Source organism: Coturnix japonica, chromosome 3, assembly GCF_054131305.1.
Source record: "Coturnix japonica strain WE chromosome 3, WE-NBRP24, whole genome shotgun sequence".
Taxonomy (NCBI): domain Eukaryota; kingdom Metazoa; phylum Chordata; class Aves; order Galliformes; family Phasianidae; genus Coturnix; species Coturnix japonica.
In genome coordinates this window covers 93,096,373-93,123,922 of record NC_140665.1, presented here as the reverse complement: position 1 = coordinate 93,123,922, position 27,550 = coordinate 93,096,373, and the positions used below count along the sequence as shown (strand labels likewise).

Here is a 27,550-nt window from a genome sequence, read left to right as displayed (position 1 = left end):
AATTCCACATCTTTGCTTTGTGCAGACTTCCATGTCATATGTAATTCTGTCAGACTACCCTTCTGTGCCATTTGTCATATGGCAACAACATGTAACAAAATGTTTGTAAGAAGGTTCATCTATTGTTATACAATCAACAAACACTTCTGAAGTTGTGGACAAGAATAATAAAATAGGAGGTGTTACTTTCGGAGCAGCCCTTGTGTGTTGCACTGGAGAATGATAATAATATGTACACTTTTTTCAATTAAAAATATGCCTAAATTTATTTATTTATTTATTTGTTTTACTTTTGCTAATTGCTATCAATCAATAACAGACAATTTTTAAGGAACTTCCTGGGTTTTTCTGACTTTACAGGGAAGGAGTACTGTTTCACCAAGCAATTACAATTGCAATTACAATTACATAAAGTAGAATGAAATCAGGCATCAGTCTTTTCCCACAGATGATAAGTTCAAGGGATAAGAGAACAAGATCTTTTAATAGTTTCCAGATCCAGATTTCAAGGTCTCCCTGAGTAACTAAGGTCTAATTTTCAGAAGATCTTGCATCCTATTTAGAAAAAAGCTTATATAAATTTAATTTTTAGCTTCAATAAATCTAACCAGATTTTCAAACCTCAAATATGGAAAAAAACCATCAGTGGATGCTGCATACTTCATGTAGATTATGCAAGACTAAGACTGATATTGAAAACTGTTTTTAAAGTATGGCATGAAAAGCCTATTTTCCAACCAAATACATTTCACATGTTTCCTTGCTGCTGTGTCTGGATCAAGGCTGTGGAGTCTCAATTCATCTAACAGGGAATCTAATCTCAGTGTCGATATTTGGCAGTGAGAGAACAACTAGTAACTATAGGAGCACCCATACCACACGTCGAAGTTGACTATGTGTAAAAATACCATATATTTCTGTACACTTCTATAAAGACCACTGAAAAGATGTGGATACTTGTGAAGCCCCACAGAGGAAAAGCTTATCTGCAGACTTAAGTGACAGAAATGGAGGTGGATAAAATCTACTCCCTGAGGTCCTTGTGAGATATTACCTAATTCTATTAATCATATACGATGCAGAGTTCTACCTAGATACCTGTGATATAAGCATTTGATTGCTTGATTCAGGATTCAATCCATTCTTCTGAGAAAGTAATGTTGCTTTGTACCTAATCCTTCCTTCATGGCACTGTAGAGACAGATATCAAACAGATCTCAGAATGAAGCATGTATTCGAACATTGCAGGTTTTATACCTATTTGTATGTGTATTCAGTTACCAGAGCCCGGAAATAATTATTTGGGTCCCATTTCTGTGGACATTGATGTGAAATTTTATGTCTCATATTACATATGTCTTATATTAATTTTATTAGTCAGGTGTGGTTACACATTTGCAGGTGTATATGCCCTTTGTTGAGAAGAGCAGAACAAGAAAAAATGCTATTATGAATTCTCCAGTACAAACCTAAAAGGTCTGCCAGTGATAAGTGGCTCTGGAGACTGGAAATAAACATATGATGAAAAGACACTTAACAAAAAGTGTCTTTTATTTACGTGAACTAAAACTGAATTCAGATTTTGAAGATTCCTTGCTCAAGCATCAAGATGGATGAAAAACTCTCAGCTTTTCCTAACAGCTTGAGTTTCATCTCCTGGTTAAGTTAGTGTCAAAGAAGGCCAATAAATTTTATGATGCTCTAATTAGCACTCTCTCAAGCTGTTAACATTTTATAGCTGCAGTCAAGTGGCATTCAGAGAAGTGTGAATTTATTCTGCCTTTGAAAATATTAAGGAAATCAGTTCTACTGAAAAGGAGAAGTACTTCTTAGAAGTTTATATGTCCATTGGTGGAAACAGGAGCTGAAAGACACACAAGTTGTCTACAGTCAGATGAATTTACCAAATAGGATGCCCTAAATCTACAACTTTCCTGTATGTCTACTGATATAAATCATAAGTTTATTTAAATTAATGTTTGCAGTAATTGAGTTTATAATATTAAACAAAACTTCAAACAGAACTTCTCGTGCACAAGTCTACACAGATGTACTAACCAGAAGCCATGGAAACTTTCTGCAATTAGATTCTTTCTGTTTCTTTTTCTGTATCTGTTACACTTTGCATAAATGAACTGAAATTAACTGCAACAGATTTGAGCTAATCTCTTCTGCTACACAGCAGATCAGTGTTCCGTCTCTCAGTAAGGATTCTTCCTGCTTTGTTTTTACAGAGAAAATTAGTGTTCTATTTTAGACATATAATTCCATCAGTGTGTAGATCAGATCTATCTTTACATTTCTCTAAATAAATCATCCAAAGATATCTTTGTAGTCAATGATAAAAACATGGCTGTGTGACAGGGTGAATCATTTTGTTCTAAAGCAATTTTTTTATGAAAGTCTGATGAACTATGACATAAAGTGCTTTTCTCTTTCCCTTGACCAGTCTGCCTCAGCTGCAGCTACCCAAAGCAAGTGAGATATGCCACAGTATCTGTAAATCCTAGGAGGAAGGCAAATTTTCCTTTCAAGTTTAGGAGGGCTGGGACTAAATTCTCTAGCCTGTGCTCTTATCAGTTGTCCAAGCCAGAAGGTTTGGCTTAAGTAATTTAGAATATATCAAATTTGTTGATTCATGAATTTGTTGTTGTCATTGTCATTGTTTGTTTGTTTGTTTATTTGTTTGTTTTTGTAATGAGCTCTTAATAAGAGATCAATTTTGCCCGTTTAGGTATTTGTTTTTGAGAATTTTTGGTTGAAGGCTTTAGATTCCATTTTCTCTATATTTTGTTTCTAAGGAAAATGTGTAGTGTTATAGTCATAATAGTGCAATTGGAACAATTTGTCATGTTGTGCAGCTCTGTAATTTCATTTAGTGGTGACACAGCAACCCAGCCATTCAAGGTTGATTGAAAGTACACTGACATCAAAAACATCAAAGTTCAGGTTCAGAAAACCAGTCACTCATGACATTGGCACTGAAACCTCCAGTGGTGAAATAATGAGAGAAAATTCTGCAAAAATCCAGTGGGCTACAAGAAAACTATGTGAGTTTTTATCAGATTTGGTGTGAAGAGCAATAAGAGTCAGCCATTCGCCTGAGTACATTTTTAAGGTATATGTGCTTCTACCTCACTATTTCTGATATTTTGTACTTTGGGTGTAGTTTTCAGCAGAGAGCTTAAAATATCTTTTTTCCTTGAAGCATGGTACTTCTGACTAAGATGTAATCTCATTTGCAGACAGTAGGGGAAACTAACACAGCTGCAGCTCCTATAAATCTCATTCTGGACAAAAAAAAAAAAAAGGGCTTAAGGTTTGATTTTTATTATTATTATTTTTTCCAAAGTATCAGTGTTCAAAAGAATAGATGCTTTGCTATTGCTATTTTAGTTCACTTCCCTTTCACTTCTGATTATGCAATGTTTTGATATGGTAGACCTCAAGTATAAAAGAATGCTAGTAAGAATTATGTAGGGCTCTAACTAGAACTGTGAATTAAATCAGTCTGACATTTGAGTTTAGCCATCCATATGAGTTTGTAGGAAGGGGAAGTTTTTTTACACTCATAAGAAAAAAGTGAAAGAGTGGAAAAGACAAATCAGTAGAACTTTAAATACAGTTTTAATCTGTGAAGTAATGGCAGATATGTTAATTAACTGTTCCAGTAGGAATGTAGAATGCTGTGACTGCAATTAAATAAAAATAATAGAAGAATATAGAAGAATCACTATGAACAAGGAAAGAAATAAGAGAAATGAAAAGATAGCAGAAGAAAAGCAAGTTTAGAGATTTGAGACTTGAGACAGGACAATGAATCAAAATAGCATTTATCTTCGTGGCGGAAGATCTTCCAAAATAAGTGATTGAACAAAACTAGTACTGTTGACAGAAGTAGCAAAAGTGGAATACATAGATTTTGGTCTGAACGCAACTTGGCTGAGGATTTTGGGGCACACAGGCACTTTGCTTCCACTGTTTTGCCCACAGGAAGACTGACTGAAAATAAACTGTTACCCTCCAGGTTATACTGTTAGTATGCTAATAAAGAAGGAAAATATTTATCACAATAGTTTCTATAAAAATGAGGAATCAGTGCACCCCCTAGTACAGGCCCCAGGCCCCCTCTTATCAGTGGCAGGAAGGAAAAATCCATTTAATTTGCTTACTTTAATAGTGGCAGCAAAAAGCAGCACTTACTGATATAGAATGAAGACAGGCAAACAGGATTAGTTTTGAGATCTGATATCCTCCAGCTCCCCAGGCTTGGCTTGAATCTAAGAGCCATGACAGGTAATGAGATACCAGAACTTAAAACTGCATTATCCTGATTTATCAGATACTGTGCTTTCAGCACTTTGCTCTTTTTAAGAACCCATGAAGCTTAAGACTTTCGTTTGTGCCTTACACTTACTGTGCACTGTGGGTCTTTGTAAGCTTGATTTTTTTTCCTTTCTCTTTTTTCTTTCTTCTTACCACTACACTGTATGCAGAAAACATTCTTCCAAATCCTGCCACAAACAATAAACTTAAAGTGTATAGCTATACCAAGAACAATAAGAAAGAAATAGATAACAAGAAGAATCCCAAATTACTCAATTGTTAGATAACCGTGCAGGTCTCATTACTATCTCTACTTTTAAAGTATACAGGAGACTCACACAGTCTCTGAATTTCTTTTTGGAGGAGCTCAGTTCTCCGAACTGGTAATGCAAAAATCTCAAGAAAGTGTGTTCCTGTTGTATGCACACTGGATATCTGGTCCTAAGCAGCGATAACACTTGAATAAATCAGACCTGAGGCTGGAAAATAACATATCATTTAAAAATTCACATTAGTGGTGATGTCATCGTAAAATAGCTGAAAGGAATTTTTAACTGGCTGATAAATGACAACTGAATCATAAAAATCATAGAATCATAGAAGTATATTAAATAGATAAATACATCAAAATAGTTAGAAGCTTAGAGGAGAAGAAAAATGCAATTTTACTGTCATCTTCTTTTAGTGCCAGTCTGTCAAGTTAAAAGGAACACTAGCTTTTTGACGTGCTAAGTACTTTTTTCCCTAAATATTTAGTAACTTTAACATCACAAAGTTATGAACACTAGAGAAAAGAAACCAAACTGTGCTGAAAAAAGAATTAGACCCCTCTAATGCAGAAAGGAATCTTTGTGGACATTTAAGGATGTTGCAAAGTATTGTTGTCTACTGAAAACAAACAAACAAACAAACAAATCTGCTCAGCTTTCAGTGTTTTCAGGACTTTTTAGAAAAAATGAGAAAAATGGAAGGGAAATTCACTGCATAATGAGTCATCTGGAAAAAAAAAAAAAGAGTACTAATAAGACTTGTTTTCATTTCACTTTTCAGTCTAGGTGTTAACTTTTATGAAGTCTGATCCCCATTTATATAAATTAGCTTTATGAATTAAATGAGGCAGCAAATTAACTTCCCTTGGAATTATTTAATATATTACGAAGTAAATAAGCAGCTTGGAAAGAAAAGAAATGAAACTACTTGAGTGCCTGGAAAAGTCACAAGCCTTACCAGAGAAAGAGACTAAAACCAATCTATTATAAAGTTTAACATGTTTATGTTGATATACATCTTCTATTCTAGATTATTTTGTCATTATTGAATTACACCTATGTGTGCAATTATATTTGTCCGTGCAGCTGGCAGATGGTATGCAACAAGAAACTCTTCTTTTAATAGCAAAAGGACCAGAAGAAGGCTCATTCTGTACCTTATGTATTACATCTGCCTGCTTTCACTTCCAATTGGATTAAGACACTTCTATGCATAGGAGTAGTGGCAATGTTTAAGAATGAGTGTTTGGTCTTTGAGGGCTTCTTGACCTCATTCATAAAGAGCCGCTCTTGGTGAACCTACAGTTTTCTAGGCCAAACTGAAGCTGGCATATATCAAGTAGCTTAATTTCAGTAAAGCAGTTTTAAAAGCAGAGGTTCCTTTAACTTGCAGGAGAGCAAAAATGATCTGAGGACTTTTAATTTTATATCACTTCAGTGGATCTGAACAATTTTTTTCAACTGATTTCAACAGAGAATCAAAAGATAGAGTGTGTCAGTGGAAATATTTCCTCCAAAAGTACCCCAATTATTCCACCAGAAGTAGTAGTGTATATTGGAAAGAAAAAACAAAAAAAAGCAAACCACAAAACCCACAACTAGATTAACTGTTCATTACTTCATTAATTGTCCTTTACTAAGAGGAGCAATCATGAAATATCAAGAGACAACAGTAGTTGAATCAGTCAAGAGACGCTACACACTTGCCAGCCAGTAGGAAACTGCTGTGAGAAATACAATTAAGGAAAAATATCGTAAACAAAAAGGGGAACTAGAAATCTTCAGTAGATATAGAGTTAGAAAGATTAAGCCCAAAGAATGTTTGATAACAGACAGATCATTCTGGGAAGGTTTTGAAATAGTAACCAGGCTGAGTGTATGGAAAGAAAGGAAAGGAGACATTTCAACTTTCAGTTCTGTTGCAGCATATATACAAGACTTTGCAGAAGACTGTAAGTTTGTTATCAGTTCGATTAGCTTAATGGATTTCAAATTTTCCCCTTACTGCTATCTTATTTTCAATCAGCTATCTGCTGTATTAACTGCTTCTGTCTCTCCTTTACCACCCTTTTCGTAGGAAGGCCAATCAAAATTTTCATTAATCACAAATTCATTAACTTTGGGAATTAAGTGGAGTGGAGTTTTAAATGGAATAGAAAGAAGCAGATATACTTAGAGTGGTTTGCATACTATAGTGTCAATTTCTCTGTATTCACTTTTGTCCACTTGCCCCATACAAATATTTGTATTCAAATTTTATCATCATATGATGGTTGTAAATCCCATTTAAGATCCTAATGACTGAATGAGAAATATGTGAATTCTTCTCTGACCAGGTATTATGTTTCAGCAGACAGAGATAAGACCTCCATAGCCCTCATCTTCATTGGTTCATGCCTCTGTGCATGGTCAAGGAGGAGCAATGTTTTATGTGAGAGAACTTGACCTATATTCAGTCTACTATCCATAAAAGGCTGTGACAACTGAAGAGAACCCCACTACCTGAACAAAAGTGAACATTCCACCCATCCTCATAAAAGTCCACAACATAAACTTGCAGGCTGGAATTTCTCAGTGCAATCCTTCAGAAAACTGGTAAACTCCTCTTGGAAATCATTTTTTGAGCTTATGATGGAGATGATGACTCAGAATAGGCAACACAGATTTAACAAAGATAAATTGTGCTTGAGAAACAAGGTGTTTGTGAACAAGGTGAGAACAAAATGGATAAAAATAAAACAGGCAAATAAAAGATGGCAAAACTATTCATGGTTTAAAGTTGTGTTTGTTTAATTCTTCATTCTCATGGTTTTAGAAGTGTCATTAAATCCCACTGATCTGTGTAGCATTATAACTAAGCTACCATTAAAGCTGCCTAAAAATCTTTCTGCAGCTCCAACAAAGGAGATTAAGCACTGAACTGTACTGTGTTGTTTCTGTGGTGGGTACCATTGCAATATATTTTCACTTAAGCTGCTCTCCATAAACTATAAGAGCTCCATAAGAACAATGAAATATCAATGTGACGTTTATTGTTAATAATAATAATAAATGTGTATTTAAATCTTCCTAGCTTACATATATATATATTATATATTTTGTTATAAAGATATTGTGAATAATTATTAATAGCTGCTGTATTGTAAATAATTTAACTATTATATTATTACCAAGTCTCATAGACTATCAGTGCAATTTGACACAGCTACACTGATATTAGATACAGACATGACTCATTAATATTTTTTTCTCCAATTAATGATATATAGAAATAATATGAAATTGTAAAAGCTTCAGACAAGGTCTATCTAATTTCTTAGCGATGTAGAAAATATTCATTTTTTATAAAGAGTTCTGGGTCTGAGATCTTAGAAACTGATCATTTGGATAATTATTGCAATTAATTTATATGCAACAGTTCCTCATCAAGGCCAAGTCTATGTTGGATTTTCCTACTAATGCTTCATTTTAACAGTTTAATCATTTTATCAGTTTAATCAACTTTAATAATAAATTTAATCATTCTGAAGCTCCATTTAAAATCAATATTACATTTTGGTCACATTTGACAGTTAAAAAAAAAAAATAAAATCATTTTATAGCACATACTAAATTCCATTCTGTGATCTTACCTTAAATCCTTCATTTTCTTTGTATGAACACTGTTACTACAATAGATAGTTTAGTGTCAAGTACTGCTGAAAATACTCATCTGTATTTTTTGTTGTTGTTGTTGTTGCTTTGTTTGTTTGTTTTTAAAGGCTAAACATAGGATTCTGATGAGTTCTTTTATCCCTGTTGCGTTCACAAAAGAGAATTTTGATATAAATGATTCATAATATCTTTACTCATTGCTACATATTAAACTGTGAGATTTAGTTTGGGATATCATATTAAGGCACTGGTAGAAACTTTCATTGTAACACATACCAGTTCCTTATCTTTAATCTTTCATTAAATATAGTGTTGAGAGTGAAAAGCAAACAGGTGACTTTGTTATTGTTGTTGTTGTTGTTTTTAATTTTAATTTTAATTTTTTTTTACTACATTCTTTATTGATTTTTTCTATAGCAGAAAAAATAGGCTTCTTTTATTTGCTAATTTTCATTTCATGTTGACCTCACTCTCTTTATTTGGATGATAACAAACGCAGTTTATCCCCACACAATCTGTTGAGCTTACCTCTAAAAGACAGTTAGATGATCTTGAATAAAATGTTATAAAAACTGTTTCAAAGACAGAAAAAGGAAATGTTTATTTTGTTTGTTTGTTTGAAACTTCCTGGTGGATACTACTAACATAGTATAAGCAACCAGTTTGAGGCCTGAAAAACTTCTTTCTGTCAAACTTTTTAAGTCACCCTTTTTAGTTTACTTTAGTTATACATTCCCAGCAGTAATATCAGATGTAAAATTGATTTGGCAGCCTGAGCCAGACTACTAAATAGGAAACAGAAAGAAAAAGAATAGGAAAGAAAAAAGAATAAGCTGAGAGTAAAATGATGCACCAGGGAGGAAAAAATAGCAAAGCACTGAGCATCATATTCTAAATGAGACCAAGTATTTAGCCAAATTTATTTTCCATTCTCTAAAAGCACATTCTATAATAAAACCTAGAAGAGCAAGTAGAGTGCTACTTCTAACAAGTTTGCTAATGTTTAAGCATTTAGTTTAGTTCCTATTTGATGAACAAACCTCAAATCTCAAAACTCTTTATGAAAAGGAAGTGTCACGGTTTAAATGAAAATCTACCTGTGTCCGTGACAGGGGGGCCGTGGGCCCCGCAGGGACCCTAGGCCAGAAGAAAAAGTTAATTAGGAAAAGAAAACAGAGGCAACAATCTAAGGAGGCACACTTATTTACTAAATACTATATCGAAATACAGGATAACACAATATAATATAATATAATTGAAATTAAGCTAATGAATCAAGCAAAATAGGAAAGAGAATGAGTCCCGAAACCTACTGTGAATCTAGGCAAATGGCTGAAGGCTCCCACACACACCCCTGATTGCCAGAACTCGAAAGACGTCAGTCCAGCCTGCCAGAGAGAGATAATATAGTGTCCAGGTCCCGTGACCCATCTCTGACCGTAATGTTCTCTGGGAGATGTAGTCTTCTTCTGTAAGTTGCAGATTCAGTAAAACTATTCATGCTTTATATGATGTTATGATGTGGAATACTGATAGCAAAATTACAACATTATTAAACCATGACAGGCAGTTAAACCCCAGTCATGGGGTAGTTTGTACATCTGATGTCTCAGTCTCATAATGGTGGTCTCCCATCCTGAAGCAGCCCAAATGCCTGGAGGCTGAGAAGCCTGTGATATCATACTTTTGAGAAGGCGTGAGGGAGTCTGAGATTTTTGTTTCTTTCTCAGTCAATCAGGCAGGATGCCAAATGGAGACAAACTTAACAGAACTACTCTTCCATCAGTCACTTGGACAGGCTGTTGAAGAGAAGAATGGATGAGATGAAAACTGGGTAAGCCTTGATGCATACGTTTTCTGTAAGTGCTATTGGAACGTGATCAAAATCAAACCTTCTGATTCTGATACTAAAGGTAACACCAAAATAATGGGTAGATATTATATCTCACTGTTGATTTCAAGAGAATGGCAAAACTGCTTTATATCAGAGTAGTACAATATACTGCTATTCTAGCTGTATCTTTTTGGCAGAGGAGGTGAGGCACAAGAAAGAGGTGGAACATGGTTCTTTCTGGAAGTCAATAAGAAAGGCCACTCCTTGATCCACAGAAAGTTTACCTTTGTCAGAGGAATTATAAATTACAGATTATATCCATAAATCATTTAGATAATAGAAATCTTCCTGACTGGATGAAGCATTATCTGTCACTACACCCACTAGCATGCAGCACAGCCTCATACGGGATGCTGTTAAATTCCCATACAGAAGATACTTGTGTTAAGGCACAGGCTTCTCAAACCATAAGAAAACCAGCAGAGGAGACCTGGCCTGCTCAAGATCACTCCCTCCTCAAACGCAGTGCCTTCTGCAAGACTCCCAGTACAGCTTCTAACTTCAGAGGTTAGAAATAAATTCTTCACTCACAGTGTAATGGGGTAGTAACATAGGTTACCCAGAGAAGTTGTGGATGCTTCATCCCTGGAGACAATCAAGGCCAGGTTTGATGGGTTCCAGGGCAATCTGATCTAGTGGGTGGCAGACTGGGGTGCTGGAACTAGATGATCTTTGAGGTCCCTTCCAACCCAGGTGTCATCTCTTTGCATCCCTCCTTTTTTGCATTCTATCCTTGGATTCTTTCCCTACAGAGTTTTCATTATGAACCTCTTAATTTCCCATTCCCCTTTATTGTTGATTTCTTGTCTGCTCTCCTCTTCCCTGTTATGTAATTATGCAGTTACTGTTGAAATTTCTCACACACACTAATCCCTACTGAAGGAGGGAGCACTGGGTACAGTCTGAAGTTGGTAGAAGAGAGAGTGTTCTGCTGTATCATCTCAGTCTAGACAGAAAGCTCCAGCCAGTCAGAAATGGTCACATCAAACAGGATACTATATCCTCCCATGTATTGCCACCATTTTTGTATTAAGTCTGGCATTCCCAGTCTCTGGCAGTGCATTTGAACTCCCATCTGCACCAGCTGACACATTAACTGCCTTGTTTCTCTCTGCATGTTCTCTTCACTGATGCTGCCTTAGGTCTAATTTAACCAAGAAGCCAAATATGAGATTATTCTTCTCCCTGTGAGACTTCCTGATCACCAGCAACTGCTCACGCTGTCTTGGTTTTTGGCTGCTGGCCCTCACTCATGAATGCAGAGTTCACCACATGTTCTTACCTTCCATGCTGTGTTCCCTACAGGAATCAAAAGTTTGACATTAAATTGCTTCTTTTTATTGCTAGGCACCTAACCTGAGAAGGTTGTTTAGGTGATATAAGACAATAATTTGTCAATCCACAGTCTCCAAATACTATTACATTCACACTCAGTTGAGTACTGAACATATTCAGTAAATAATTCACATTACTACCATTTGTTTCACTTTCAAAATCAAGTATAAATCATAGTTTGTGGAGAATTAATTTACTTGTTGAAGAAATCTGTTTCAACAGAAAGTAACTGTTGATTCCTTAGCACCAAGTAACTATTCTTTAATATTGAACGCTCTGTTTAAGGAAATGCAACCATCTATCTACAAGCAAACAGGTGTGATCCACTTCCCACTAAAGCTTACAAGACACTTTATTTTAACTTTACTAAGTAGAAAACATGGAATTTTGTGAGCAGTTTGTACGTCTTCTCTAAAGAGAAAATGGTCGCAAACATTTTTCCTGTCATTTACCTAAATGCAGATATCATATCTCCACTATGAGTTTACCCTGCAGTTTAATATTCATCTCCAGTTTCATTAGATTGCTGAAGTAATTCAGAATTTTAGACTCATAACAGAGATTTATATTTTTGAACAATGAAGAGGGTAAATGAAGATTTAGACATAGTATCTAAAAACAGCAGATAAAAAAAAGTCATAAAATTATGGTATGAATTTATATTTTCTAGTTTATATTATTTAAAAATTGCGAGGTTACCAACTACTGAATGGTAACTAAGCAAAAGCAGTAAAAATGCAAGCAATCAAAACCAACCCAACAGCAATAAAATACAAAAAAAAAAACCCAACAACAACAAACCAACATGAAAACATTAATTCTGTAAACAGAATTGAAGTTAATCCATGCAAAATAAAATTGCAGGATAAAGACCACTATTGTTCAAATAAATGAAACCAATTTTAACTCTAGTTTACTATATACTTTTTACTCAACAATTTTACTATATATTTTTTCTTGTTCAAATCTTCTTTTTCTCAAAGAACTCTTCTGCTGCAAAAGATATTAAAACAGTACAAAATTGGGAAAAAATAAAGAATATGGAAAAATGGAAAAAGCAATGATTAAAGCCCTACAATGTTTGGAACTATAGGAACTTTTTCCTTCCGTATCTGGGAGAAGAAGGTTTTACCTACAGGCTTCTCTTGATCAGACTGCTAGCAGTAGACCACAACCACAAGGTTGCCTTGGTCTCAAAGTCTCACCCTCAAGCATTTTACTTGCTCATGGCCATTCTTCAGGGATAGCTCTTTACACACTATTCTTTCCTTGATGTAGACAGCAACACATCCTCCGCAGCAACAGCTCCTCCCCTTCTTCCAAGCCTGCCTCTTCTGTTAAAGGCTTGAGTACCTTCTGAATAGCATGTAGCCATCAATTGCCACACTCCAGTAACGGGAATCATCCCACCAGGCCTTCTTCAAGGATAACTCCTTAATTTCCTTGAATTTTCCTTGAGTTTCCCTGTTGCCTTCTCCTAATCTGGTGATAAAAAAGTGATAAAGGATAATAAAAAAGGTTTTTTAAAAGTATATTAACAGAAAAAGGAAGACTAGGGAGAATGTGGGTCCCCTACTAAGTGAAGGGCGTGTTCTAGTAACAGAGGATGCTGAGAAGGCAGAGATACTAAATGCCTTCTTTGCTTCTGTCTTCAGTGAAAAAGCTCTCCCTCAGGAATCCCAGACCCTGGAGGTTAGAGAGAGGGTCTGGGGAATGGAAGACTTCCCTTTAGTTAGGGAAGAGGTGGTCCATGAGCACCTAGGTAATATCAATGTTCTTAAGTCCATGGGACACAATGGAATGCGTCCACAGGTGTTGAGGGAGCTGGTAGAGGTGACTGCTGAACTGCTCTCTATCATCTTTGAGAGGTCCTAGAGAATGGGGGAGGTGCCTGAAGACTGGAGGATAGCCAGTGTCACTCTGGTCTTTAAAAAGGACAAGAAGGAAGATTCTGGTAATCTAAGGCCTGGCAGCCTCACCTCTGTCCCTGGAAAGGTGATGGAACAGCTTGTGCTGGATCTCCAGCACAGCTGGAAGAAAAGCAGGTTATCAGGGGTAGTCAGCATGGGTTCACCAAGGGGAGGTCATGCTTGACCAACCTGGTAGCTTTCTATGATGTTGTCACTGGCTCGCTGGATGGGGGGAGAGTGGTGGATGTAGTCTACCTTGATTTCAGCAAGGCATTTTATACTGTCTCCCACAACATCCTTATAACAAAGCTGAGGAAGTGTGGGATAGATGAGTGGACAGTGAAATGGGTTGAGAGTTGGCAGACTGGCAGAGCACAGAGGGTTGTCATTGACAGTGCAGAGTCTGGTTGGAGACCTGTAATTAGAGGTGTTCCCCAGGGGTCAGTGCTGGGTCTGGTCTTGTACAACATCTTCATCAATGACCTTGACAAGGGGATGGTGGCCACCCTCAGCAAGTTTGCTGATGATACAAAGTTGGGAGGATTGGCTGACATGCCTGAAGGCTGTGCTGCCATTCAGTGAGACCTGGACTGGCTGGAGAGCTGGGCAGTAAGAAACCAGATGAGGTTTAACAAAAGCAAGTGTAGAGTCTTGTACCTAGGGAGGAATAATTGCATGCACCAGTACAGGTTTGGAGATGATCTGCTGGAGAGGAGCTCTGCAGAGAGGGACCTGGGTGTCCCTCTCTGCAAGAGAGGCCAGAAATTGGAGCACAGAAAGTTCTGCACGAATATGCACAAGAACTTCTTTACAGTGAGGGTGACAGAGCACTGGAACAGGCTGCCCAGGGAGGTGGTGGAGTCTCCTTCTCTGGAGATATTCAAGACTCGCCTGGACAACTACCTGTGCGACGTGGTGTAGGGAATCTGCTTTGGCAGGGGAGTTGGATTCGATGATCTCTGGAGGTGCCTTCCAACCCCTACAATTCTGTGATTCTGTGATTCTATGTTGCCTCAGTGGTCCTTGGCTCATTGTCATAAGATCTCAAGTGTGCTGCAGTGTTGCCAGCACATCACAGGAGGTTGAAGGCCCCCACTAGCATCCTGTCTCTCTAACTTAAGTATGCCATCTCACACATTATCACGGGTAGTCTCACTATCACTCTCTCCCCCTTCAAACCTAGTGAGAAGCTCCGCCAATTAGTCCTGCTATCTTTTCCCCCGATTATTGTTTTTCCCTTTTGACAGAGGTGAAACTCATTTGGTGACTGCCAGCCTAGTGTCACATGGGCTCAACGACAGCTCAAGGTGCCTCAGATTTTCAACTGGAGAACTATCCAAACTGAAAATCCACTATGAAATGTGGCTGATGCACAGTTAAAATGGATCTACTACAGCAAATTATGAGAACAATAAACCTTTGTTATAAATACTGAAGTCATTCCCACTGAGGGAAGAGAGCTGCAGTCTTGTTTTGCCCCCTTCTTTGGGCCCTAATCTTCCAACTTTTTTAATCCTTAACACTGGGTAGCACAAGATATCCTGTGCTCAAAGAGTCTTAATGCTCTGCAGACTGATTACATGAATGATCGTTTAGCAAATAGGCATTATATTCTCCCTGATCTCTAAGAGAAAGGAAAATAAAAAACCCCAAACCCCACTACACTATTTTTTCCAAAATAAAACAGGAGAGAAAATCTTTCTCAGTAATTTAATTATCTTTTAGGCTGACAGCTTTAGCTGTGTTTAAAAATTACCGATTGAGGGCTTTACATTAAGCTTGCCAAGAAAGGAACAGCAAGAAGCAGATGCGCTTATTCTTCATGGGCTCATCACCAGTGAGGTGCAGCTGCTGCTTTGACTTTGTCTTTTGTGGCTTACTTTGAAACATTGTCCCCTTTTTATCATTATGTACTAGCTTTATTACCTTTTTTTCTTTTTTCTTTTTTTTTTTCCTAAAGACTAACATGCTGATGAGATGCAAGAAGAATGCTCTGTGGAGCTTGTGGTAAGTTAAAACTGTGGTACTGGTGCAGAGAACAGGTTTAGACAATATACATATCTTAACAGAATGCAGCAGAACAATGATAGTTTTTAATTAATAAGACAGTTTTCAGTGAAAAAGTGATAGTTATATTATAAGCAAGGCAGAAATATCAGCTGGAACATACTGACTGTGATTGTTCATATTGCAAAAATACTTAGGGTATCACATTTGTCAGGTTGAGATAAGATGTGCTTAGAAGTATAAGGAGGTGGCAACATTAGGATAGTGATTTGGCTGGCAGAAAGATTAATGCAAATATTCCTCTATCTGGTTTTATTCATATTTGTATAAAATGGATTAGAAGTAGAGCATTTTCCCTGTTTATCTCTTAGCATGTCTGATAATTACAACAGCATGAAATGCAGAAGTGAAGATGGAATAAGATACTAAGAATACAATATTTTTATTCTTTTTTTTCCCCTCCGGAAGTTCAGAGGAGTGTGAGGAAAAATCCTGGGGACAACTGCTAAGGTAACAAATTACTGGAGAATTTGCAAATGACTGAATAATTTCTGTTATTCATTTTGCAGATAATTTCCTTCCTTGAAATTATTTCAGGAATCCATATATTTAACAGATTCAAATTTAGCTTTCTCCCTCTCTCTCTCTCTATATATATGTATGTATATGTATGTACATATATATTTCTGGAAAGAAGAATATTTGTGGATAATAAAATCAATAATTACAGGTACCTGAGGTGAGAACAACCACTGGAGTTGAACTGTTCTTTCACTTTACATCCTCAGGAAAAATATGCTTGATTCTTAGCCAGATGATGTGAGTGTCATGATGAGAACTATGTATGAGATTGAACTCTGGCCACAGCTTTGAGTTACAGAGTGGGTGTGAGGAATGAGCAAAGACAGCCTAAGGGATCTAATGGCATGGAGGGAGCAGGAGAGGGCTGATAAAAATACCGGGAACAGTGAGTATATTTGTCCTTTTCCATACAGACTGTATGATGTAATCTGTGGTGTAGAAGTAATGCCATGTCTGTGTTTTTCAGACTTTCTTCCTTCTTCTGGGCTGTAGAGTGAGTTGATTCTTTTCAGGTAAAGAATGGCAGAGGAACTGAAGGAAAGAGAATTAGAAAAATGTGCTTACAGTAGACAATCCATCACATTATCTCTTCTCTTACTGACATTATATTGGACTAGAAACATCTCAGCACGATGTGTTTCTGCTGTGGTTACATCCTCCAGCTCACCCTTACTTATCTTTAATTTGTTTTCAGTTTAGATCACGTGGTCTGTCCAAAGAGATTCTTCCTCTATAGTCATCAGTTCTGCCCTTTCTCCAGTTCACCTGGCACAATCTAAGCAACCTAGCTTTCCATTTCTGTTCCTCTGAGTTTGTAGGTGTAAACATGAAGGGAAATATTAAAATAAGTGTTAGACATTTAAAACATTTAAAAAAAAAAATTTGAATTTAAAATTTTCCACATAAGAAATGTTAAAAGATGAGACCTACCAGCATGTATGGTTGCAGAAACTCTAAGTGCTGTAAGAGGGACTTGGGTTACAGCGAATACCAGAGGTATACCTCCTATGTGATGAAGGGATCATGTCCTCACAGAAATGATAAAATGTGCTAGATGATCGAATGTGCTCTTCCATGCTGAGGTAATTCCCACTTACAGAGTAGGAGTGTATCAGCTACCCAGCCTTTAGACAAAAGACTCTTCTTCTATGCCCTAGTGTGTGAACTAACTGATATGTTGTCATGTTCGGACTGTTTTCTCATAGGTGTTTAACCTAGGACAAGGTGTCATAAATTTCAGATAATGACCTACAGTTTCCTTAAATAATTCCTACTGGCTGTCAACCCATAATGCAGCTGTTGCAAATTCTAGTTTTGGGTGCCTAACTCTCCATTTACCAGAAAATGTAGTCACTTTGCAGTGGCCAGTTCCAGGGATACAGTAGTGTAGATGAATATCCAGCATAGCAGTTGTCAATGCTAGTACACTGGCAATCTTCTCTAGGTCAGTAAGATTTGAATTTTCTTTATACAGTAGTATTACATTCAAGTTTCTTTCCATTGTGGATATAATGGATAATAACACATAGCTCTTTCAATCCTGTAAATCCCAGTGTGAGCTGGGACCTGGATGAAGAATGAAAGGAAAAAATAAAATAAAATAAAATAAAATTTTAAAAATTAAATAATAATAATAAAATAAAACAAGCAAAAAACAAACCCATCAAACACTTTAAAATCTATGAGGTGTGTTTTTTGTAATGGACTAATTCAAACTCATTGCGAGCACCACAGCTGCAATGTGGTGTATACTACAGATGGATAGCATTACAACAGCGGTACACTTTTATAACTGGCAAACAGGTGTCTGGGTTTAGTTAACAATCCAGCTAGCATAAACCAGATTTCTATTTACTGTGGGAATAGTTAGTGCATATGATGTTGCATCAAGGAAGAAGAGAAGCCAAATCTTTGTGAGGCATTTGTAGATTTAAGATATTCCTGAAGAAATGCTTTCATACTGCAGAACTTTATAAAAGTGCTATTTTCATCTCTTTTTGGTATACAGTATCTATTTCACTCTAGAGTAGTATCCTAAGCCTATTATGGCTGCTTCACTGAGATATGAGCAAAACCTACGTCTTAGCATATGTGAAAGAGAAAACACACTCTTTTGTTTTGTAAACGTAATATAGAGTTACTTTTCATTTGAGTACAAACCCTACTAAGTATTCACACAGATAATCATGCTTTCCAGGAAAATCATTCATGATTATGTGTTATACTACTGTTAAACAGGTAAACAACTGCCTGCTTTGAAGGACGACTAACTGCTAAGGCTTCACACATACCTTGATTAGTGTTATTAGCCTTTCCATCTTACTGGGACTTGAACATGATGGAGATGAGAAAGACCAGAATACCCATCGCTGATAACATAAGCTCTTACACTATTAACAGCAGTAAGTCTAATCATACATGCCTAAGTATGGAGAAAACATATCGATTGCTGCTAACCCCACAAATATGTAAACCTATAAAAGAAGACCAAACACATTGCTGAGAGTAATTGCTGAAAACAGAAACACTTCAATAAGACACAAATTAAGTTTATGGTCACTGAAGAAAATCATTCAGAAAAATTGTAGATTTTTCATTTCTTAATGTCTCCAGATTAAGACATTTGTGGAAAATCTGTGTGAGACAAAAACAAAGTATTGAGATGAGCAGAAAAATCAACTGTTGAAAATAAAAGGTCCAAATAGTGGTGTGATTCTGAAGAGATTTTCTACTCAAAAAGAGCTGCAGAGCCTACTACAGTTTTTGATTAAATGCATTTCAATTTATTCCAGTAAAAAAGATATTTTTTATTCCCCCAAAAACCATCTGAATATTATGGACTGTGTTTTTCCCTTTCTGCAGTGAAGAGGTTCATGAATGCTTAATGAAGTTTTAGGTCCAAAATATCTGAGTAATGGTATACAGCAAGTTTTACAGTGTGATCTGTTATCAGCAAATGTAGCTTCTGGTGTTTAATTTGTTGGGTATTCTGTGCTGTGGAACTGGATAATCCTTTTAATTTCCTCACTTTTAGAAATTACCAGTTAAGCGGGAGTGAAAGCAGAATTTCATGACAAAAGATGGGAATTGTTGTTAAGAATGTTGCCTCTTGTTTGCTTGCTTGGTAGGTGAAGAGTGGGGGGAGAGGATTTAGCTCTCGTTGTCTGGCATTTTTCTTCTAGTAGTAAGGTATAATTTACATAGATTATCACTTACTGCAGCTTTTTCAGCTGCTTTATTAACGGCCTTTTAAGGAAGCTAGCAACACTCTTCAAAGTAGCTTTGTTGGGATACTCTTGTTATGAGCAAAATATCAATAAACAAACTATAAACTTGTAAGTGTATCTGACTGAGCCTGGCTTGAATTGCAAGCTCATGCAGAAATGAATACACTTGACTTCCCACAGGTCCACAACTGAGTTTCTTATGTGTCTGTTCTGCCCTACAGTAATTGTAACTGTTCTTTAAACTACTAGTCAGAATAAAAGTCTGTACCACCTGTTTATAACTCTTGATATGGACATTTTGTAGCTAAGCAGTAAGACAAACACTATATCTTAATTTTCAGCAAGACAGACAGGTTTTTTTGTTGTTGTTGTTGTTTTTTTCTGTGATTTTTCAGTTTCCTCTGCAATATTCAATGTGCTAGCTATAGGTTATCACAGCCACTACTCATTTTAAGTAAGAATGACTGGAATAAGGACATGACAGCAATTCAGAAGGGCTAAGATGACAGTGTCTTCAAAGTAGTGGTTCATTCTTTGATCAGATGAAACAAAGTATTTTGCATTTAGTTTTGAATTACTGCTCATGGATGAAGACTACATACTTCTGCTTCAGCTCTCATGTTTTGCTTTTTGCAGACAGAAGATGAGGTATGAATCACAACATAGAAAAGTCTGATGTGAGAAAGATTTGAAAAATGTGATCACTGCAATTTAAAATGACAAAATTAGCAAAGTTGAGAGGTCTTTAATGACTAAAGCAGAGCAGAAGTTAATTACAATCTTCAACTGAATTTATCTCAGATTTCTGAGCTAGGGAAATATATTAAATAATATTTGCACATACAGCACAACTGGACAGGAAGAATTTCTCATTTAAGCTTATTACTTCTACAGTGTTCCTCATCTTCTTAACCCCATACAATCCAACTGAAAATTATCTGGAATCTTGAGGAAAAAAATAATCTGAAAAAGGCCCTAATAAACACAAAAACATATAATTAATACAAGATATTGTAGGTGTGTTTTATAACCAGAAAATGTTTCTATATGAAACAAGAAATAGGAAAAGAGCTTAAGTACTAATCTGATCAATGTTTTAGATACAATGGGAAAACAGCGTAGGAGGAAGAGAGAAGAGTTGTTAAAATCTTCATTCAAAGAACTACACGTGCTGTAGTTTAAACTGGCTATACACCGCACAAGCTGCTCACTCAATTGCTCCTACCAGTGGAACAGGGGAAAGAACTGAAAAGTGCAAGAAGTTTGCATGGGCATGGAATCCTACCACTGGCTGGGGTGCAGGATGAGGATCCTGGTGTGGAGAAGCTGTGGATGTCCTAATACTGGAGGTGCTCAATTGTCCTAATACTGGAGGTGCTAGATTGGACGGGGTCCTAGGCAACCTGATCTGGGGCCCGATTTAGTAGTTGGCAACCCTGCCTATGGCAGAGGGTTGGAACTAAATGGTCTTTGAGGTTCCTTCCAGCCCAAGTCATCTGATTCTATGAACTGATGGGCTTAGATAAGGACAGTTTAATAATAAAGGAAAAAACCAAGAAACAAACAAACAACAACAAAAAAAAAAAAAAAAAAAACAGGGGAAAAAAAAGATAAAGGAAATAAAGGAAAAAATACAATAACAACAATGTACAATGCTGTTAATGCTGTTGCTCACTACCAGCTGACCAGTTCCCAACCTGCCCTTGAGCACTGGCAGCTGACTTGGCCAAAACGCAGTTCCTCATGATGCCATATGATATGGAATATTCCTCTGGCAAAAAGTGATAGTAAATTTTTGACTAAATAAGAATAATGGAATTTTAGATTTGCAAAAATAAACTAACTTAATGTTTGTTTCATATTTGATATAAAACATTAAAAACATGAAAGATTCTCCCTGCAATTTGGAGATAACAAAATAAATCAATCTACATTCCAGTAAAGGGAAATACTTTTTATGAAAGGCCAATGATATATGTTATAAAAATTCATTTAAAACAGAAATGGGTTGGATCAAGCCTTTGTGGAGCTTAATGAAAAATATGCAACATATTTCAGGATGAGATTTCTGAATATCTGCTCCTTATTAAAAAAAAAAACAAACAATAAAATCTAAAAAAGCAACAACAACAACAACAAACAAACAAACAAAAACAGCCCAAAACAAACAAAAAAAATGAACTGTGTTTTAACTGTGGCACATCCCTGTTAAGAAACTACTGAACTGTGCCAGCTTAAACTCTGTGTAAAGTACAAACAAGAAACTCAAGTTCTACTTACTTCAATACAACAATGCAGAGTGACCATGTATTTTCCCTATACTGTCCATATATATACACATATAATATTTTTCCTTTTGTGAATGAGCCAAAAACTGTCTTGATGCTTATTTACAGATAGCAAAGTAAATGCAGAAATGTTCTTCAGTGTTCAGGATTGAGAGCCTGATCACATCTTCAGTACTATGCTTTGTTTTATTAGTTTGGGAGTGTTGATTTCCTAGAGCAAATGAGTTAAATACTTCCTCTTTATGATAAGTGGAGAGAATTAATCATTTCTTGGACTTGAATCATTTGGTCTACTTTGTATGTCAGCTTCAGAAAACACTGAATTGAAATTAAAATTACCTTTTTTTTTTTTTTTTTTCTTTTTTTTTTTTTTCCCCCATTGACTATAATGGGATCCCTAGGTGACTTGCTCATATCTTCAGAAGACCATAGACCACAATGTATTTGTATTTACTATGTTATCATAATCTACATATATATGTATTAATTAGTCTCTCAGAAGAAAGGAAGGAAGTTAGGAATGAAGGAAACAAGGAAGTCAAGAAAAATTATTTTAAGATAGTGAAGATTGGATCAAATTTTGTTTCTATTTACTGGTATGACCATAGTCTTTCAAGTGCTTAACATCACACCGACTTTGACTTAAAGACACAAGGTGATGTTTATCTCTCTATTCATGATTACAAACTTTTCAACAACATTAAATGAAAAGAACCCTTCAAGATTCTAATGAAGAATTCTAGTAACATCTTTAAGAAAACAAACAAACAATTAAAACATTAAAATAAATAAATGGAAAGGAAAGGAAAAGAAAGGAAAGGAAAGGAAAGGAAAGGAAAGGAAAGGAAAGGAAAGGAAAGGAAAGGAAAGGAAAGGAAAGGAAAGGAAAGGAAAGGAAAGGAAAGGAAAGGAAAGGAAAGGAAAGGAAAGGAAAGGAAAGGAAAGGAAAGGAAAGGAAAGGAAAGGAAAGGAAAGGAAAGGAAAGGAAAGGAAAGGAAAGGAAACAAGAAAAACAAACAAACAAACAGAAAAACCCACAATCACTTGGTGGTTAAAAATTTCATCTGAAACTTCAAAATCCAAGTTTCAGTTCCAAAGCTGAAGATAGACTGACCCTATAGATTCTAAAATGGTGTTTGAGTATTTGTGACTGCTTAGACAACACAATATCAAAGCTTCAGGTGCACAAAGTTTCACATCATCAGGTAGGTAAGGCAGATTTCCATGCTCATGGCAGAAAAAAGCTGATGCCAAAATTTGGACTGATGTCTCTACTGTGTAGCTGCTTTAACAGACAGTCAAACTAAAGATTCATAAAGATGTTTATTAATACTGACGTGAAAGCTCTAAATATTATCTGACATCTCTTCATTCTTAAATGTTTTCCCTTTGAAAAAAAGATATTTTCCACATATATAGAACAAAAACATACTTCACAATGTTTTGTTTTGTTTTTAAATGAAGCATAATTTCTTCTTTGCAACAAAACCTCCCTATAAATAGTACTACATAACCACCAGTAGTTTAGCTCCTCCAGTCCTCCCATTTCTCAGATTGCTTGCCAAAGTGATGTAGTGCATATTACACAGAATCAAAACTAATTGATATAATTTAACCAAAGTTGTTTTAGTTGATTTTTCAAATCAGTGCAAATTAATTTACTGTGATTATTTCTACTAAAATACATGAAATAGATTAATTTATTTTTCTCTAACACCTAATTTCCCTGAAGAGCTGAGCTAGGACTGAGAAAATAATTTAACATACATAAAGAAATGTTCAACACTGCAATATTATTCACTTCTCCAAAGTACTAATAAACTGTTTCTGAAGTAAACTTAAAACTCTGGAACCACATTTAAAAGTACATAACCTCAAAATCTTTGGCTTTACTTTGCGTTAATTGCGTTGGACTCGATGATCTCTAGAGGTCCCTTCCAACCCCTACAATTCTGTGATTCTGTAAGGTAATGAGGGACTTATTATTACTTCATCAGATTCTTGGTTCATATATTTCTAACACAGTGATCTGCCTGGTGACGAAAATGCACATAGGTTTCCCTCCAAGAAGCTGAGTAAAGAATTTCTGTATGACAATTCTACCACTTGTAAGCAGCTGGACTTGAAATAATAACTGAAGGGAAGTTGCACTGGGAGCTGAAATTCTATATTAATTGCAAGTCTGCTATCTACTGAAAGGAACTCTGCATATATAGATAGATAGATAGCAGCAATCACTTTTTATCCAGAAAAATATATGGAGATACTTAAACTGATGAACTCTGAGTTTTGAGATAAGCTAACAGAAAAGTTTAAATAAAGATCCTTAGAAGGTATCTGGACATTAGGAGTATGATTTGACTTTACAAAGTGATCAGTAGCTGCAATACTTTATGAGAAAATAAAATGACCTAAACTGGAGGCCTAATGTTTAAATGACTGAAATTACCCAAATCAACCATAGCCACATTCTTTTCAACCAAGACAAACATCTGCTGAATCAGTGACAGCACATACTGAAGCTAGCTTCAACATTTGGATTCACTTACACCTGTACTCATCAGCTGTCTGGCTGCTATCAAATCAAATGCAGAGGTTGAGTTGTGGTAGAGACACCCTCATAAGGAACAGACCACACACAGTGAAAATCAGTGAAATCACACTGGGATGCAATAGATACCAGAGTGACAGGTCAAGGAAGTGTTCTGCTTCCTACGAACAGCCACTCTCAGAAAAGCTGCCTCAAGTTTTCAAAGCAGTATAGGCAAAACTGAATTCTCAAGTATGAAGAGCTTCTATTGTTAAAAGGAGGGTTCTAAAAAGAAGAAAAGTTCTGACAATGGGCAGGAAGACATAGGGAAGAAATTTATTATTATTATTATTATTATAATTATTATTATTATTATTATTAAGCATCTTAATTAATTAATTATTATTTTTATTAATATTTTTTTAATGGGATCGGGGCATTTCTCCTCTGAAGAAGGACTGAGAGATCTCAGCCTGGAGATGAGGAGGCATGGGAGGATCCCATCCGTATCTACAATTATCTTAATGGAAGATGCAGTGGAAACAGGACCAGGCTTTTTTCATTGACACCCAGGAGACAATGGACACGAACTGGAACATAGTTGGTTCCCTCTGAACATCACAAAGGACTTTGCTGTGCATGTGACCAAGCACTGCTACAAGTTGCTCAGGCAGAGAAAGTCTGCCAGAAATATTTAAAAGCCACATAGATCTGGTCCCAGGCAAACCTCTGTGGATATCCTATATTGAGTAGGGGTTGGTCCAGGTCTCTTATAACCTCAAAGATTTTGTGATTCTTGGAAACCTAAATGTTCAGGCTGTTCTGACCTGAGGTGCTGACATGTGACATGGCCAAGTTCATTTCCTTCTAATTATTTGTTTCCTTGTTTTGCCACTGCTTAGTATCAAATTTGACTCAGCATGATTGCAATGCTTTGTAGAAACTAAAGCTTTATTCACCTCAGATCAGGTTGCTGTTGTTGCTATTTGTTTGTTTGTTTGTTTCCCAAATATCTGTAGTGCAAAAAGGATTAGAGAAATCAGTATATGATTTTTATGGTCTCTCCTTTGCTGCAAAATTTTGCATTCCTTTAAAATTTTTAGAGGAAAATGTTTGCTTAATTACATCTTTCCAAATTCTCTTGGGAATCTCTCCTTTTTTTGAGGCACATTCAGATCTACAGCACTGCAGTGATGACCCTGACTTTAGAACATTCACATCATGATACACTATGTCAGATTGAGTGGTACAACTAATGCGACGTGACCTTATGCTGTACTGAATGTCACAGCAGCATTTTGTTTTTTACCCTTCATCCCAGGTATATCTGTCAGAAACCATCCTTCATTGTGTCAACTACTCAAACACTTCTATCCACAATGGTATGTGTTATAAAACACCTTATCTTCAAACAGTCTGGTGAGTTAACCCCAGAATATTTTTCTCTAACCTTTAGTTACCCACAGTATTTTCTCAAAATAGTTGCCAAGTTACACAGAAAAGTGCCATTAACTCTCTCTCCTGATTATTTAGCCCCTCTGTACCGAAAGGTAGTCTTCTGTGTTTATTTTCATGTTTCTGCTCAGTCCAGACCATCTGAGATAATTCTGATAATGCTGAGTTGCTTTCACTATCCATATGACTGCTCTTCCTTGGTATGGAGTATTGGTTATTGACAAACCTTTGAGGCTGTGAATGAATAAGTAGAGAAGTGTATGGACACCAAAGCCACATGTCAGGACATCCAAGACAATTTCATATATTCAAGGCTTTTTTTCTTCTTTTTTTTTTTTTTTCCTTTTTTTCTTTTTTTTTTTTCCCCCCCACTTTTTCTCTCTTTTAGTGATATCTCAATATAAATTGATGTATTAAATGAACCTTCTGTGGACTGCAATTCCTGAACATATGCTTTGACTGAAGTCAGGCAAACTGTTCACATTAATATTAGCCAGCTAATGATTACCTCTTTTCCGTCCTATAAAGATTTTCTTTTCCTCTAACTGATGATATTTCAAGTACTTGTTACAAATATTTGGCTTTCATCAGTCCACTGAACTAATGAGTCCCACTGTAATAATATTCTGTATTTGGGACCTAGTCCAACTGCCATAAAAACTCTTCATTGAGTTAGAAAAGAATTGAAATAATATTCTCATTGTGACATTTTAGTATGGGTTGTAGTGAACTGAAGTTTGTCACCCTTCAATTTGTTTATTCCTGATTGAGATGCTCCTGTTGAATTTGCTTTAGAGTTTTAGCATAAGGCAGCTCCCAGCTTATCCAGGAATTGGTCCCTACAATGCATGAGGATTTTATGTCTTTACTGCATAACTGAAATAGTCTAGAAAACACAAGATAATATATTTTGCTTGGTTTTGAACTAGAAAATACAAATTGGGTTTCCCTTCATGTGTTTTTTGTTTGTTTGTTTGTTTTAAATCTTTTAAAATGTTCAGATTTGAACAAAGAAAGGCAAAATGTTTTCATCATACTGCCCAACTTTGGAAACTTTTATGTATTTACTTTAGTTAGGACAAAAGTCCTCTCAACCTAAACGTACAGTCACAGAAGAAAAATGGTCTCTCTCTTCAGCATAATTCCTTGTAAAATATTACCTTCTGTGCTTCGAATCAGCACCAGGGGGAACCTCACACTCTTTCTCCCATTACTCTCTGAGAGATCACAGAGGAAAAAAAAACCAACCAACCAAACAAACAAACAAAAAGAAAACAACAAAAAAAGAAAACAAACAAAAACAAAAACAAAGATTAAAACAAATATTGAATTCAGTCTGTTCTTCCACCTGTATATTTTCCAACTCTTAGCAGAAATATTTTAGGTAGATGTTGAACTGGAGTTTGAATCTTGACCATTGTATTTTATAAACTCTGAAATAGCCATTTGTAATGGCTTTGCTTTCTTTAATGTACCATTTTTTAGTGCTGGTATATTCTTTAAGAAATGTAGTATAAAGAGTTCAAGATGCAGCTGCACGTAGGAAAATAAATAAATAAATAAAGGTTCACTTTTCTGCTTTCAGTTTCTTTACTAATGATTTCTTAACTTTATGTTTCTTGTTCAGCTTCTGTTAAGCAGGCAGTTTCTTAGAAATGTCTACAATGCCTCCAAAAATCTGTCCTCTAAGTGATAATAGCTCATTTAGAACTCATCATTTTATGCACAGTTTTTCCTGTGTTTATTACTTAGCATTTATTAACACTGTATCTCTGATATATTTTATTACACTTTTACTTATGTAACACAATCAGCATTAGCTTTGACTTTCTGGCATAATCGTTCATCATCAGCAAGCTTTGCTACAGCAGTATTCATGATTTTATGTGAATTATTTTTATTGATTCAATGAGCTCTTCTGAATTCCTTTAATCTCCTTCCTTTTTGATTACTGTTACATTTTTGGGGTTGAATCTCAGTACTAATCCATGTGTGAAACTTGTTTCTTACCAATGATAACACATAAGAGCCTTCTGAAAGGAACATTGTCAAATTTTCTAAGACGTTTGTGTA

At 35.9% G+C, this 27,550-nt stretch overlaps 1 long non-coding RNA gene across 1 annotated transcript; it reads left to right on the top strand.

The window, feature by feature from the left end:
* The first annotated feature begins 2,961 nt into the window (after positions 1-2,961).
* LOC146761562 (uncharacterized) lies at positions 2,962-25,442 on the top strand. The gene is made up of 5 exons (XR_014944251.1): positions 2,962-3,118; positions 9,980-10,083; positions 15,349-15,395; positions 15,864-15,905; positions 25,344-25,442. It is a non-coding gene; the product is annotated as an uncharacterized LOC146761562 (long non-coding RNA).
* The last annotated feature ends 2,108 nt before the right edge of the window (positions 25,443-27,550 follow it).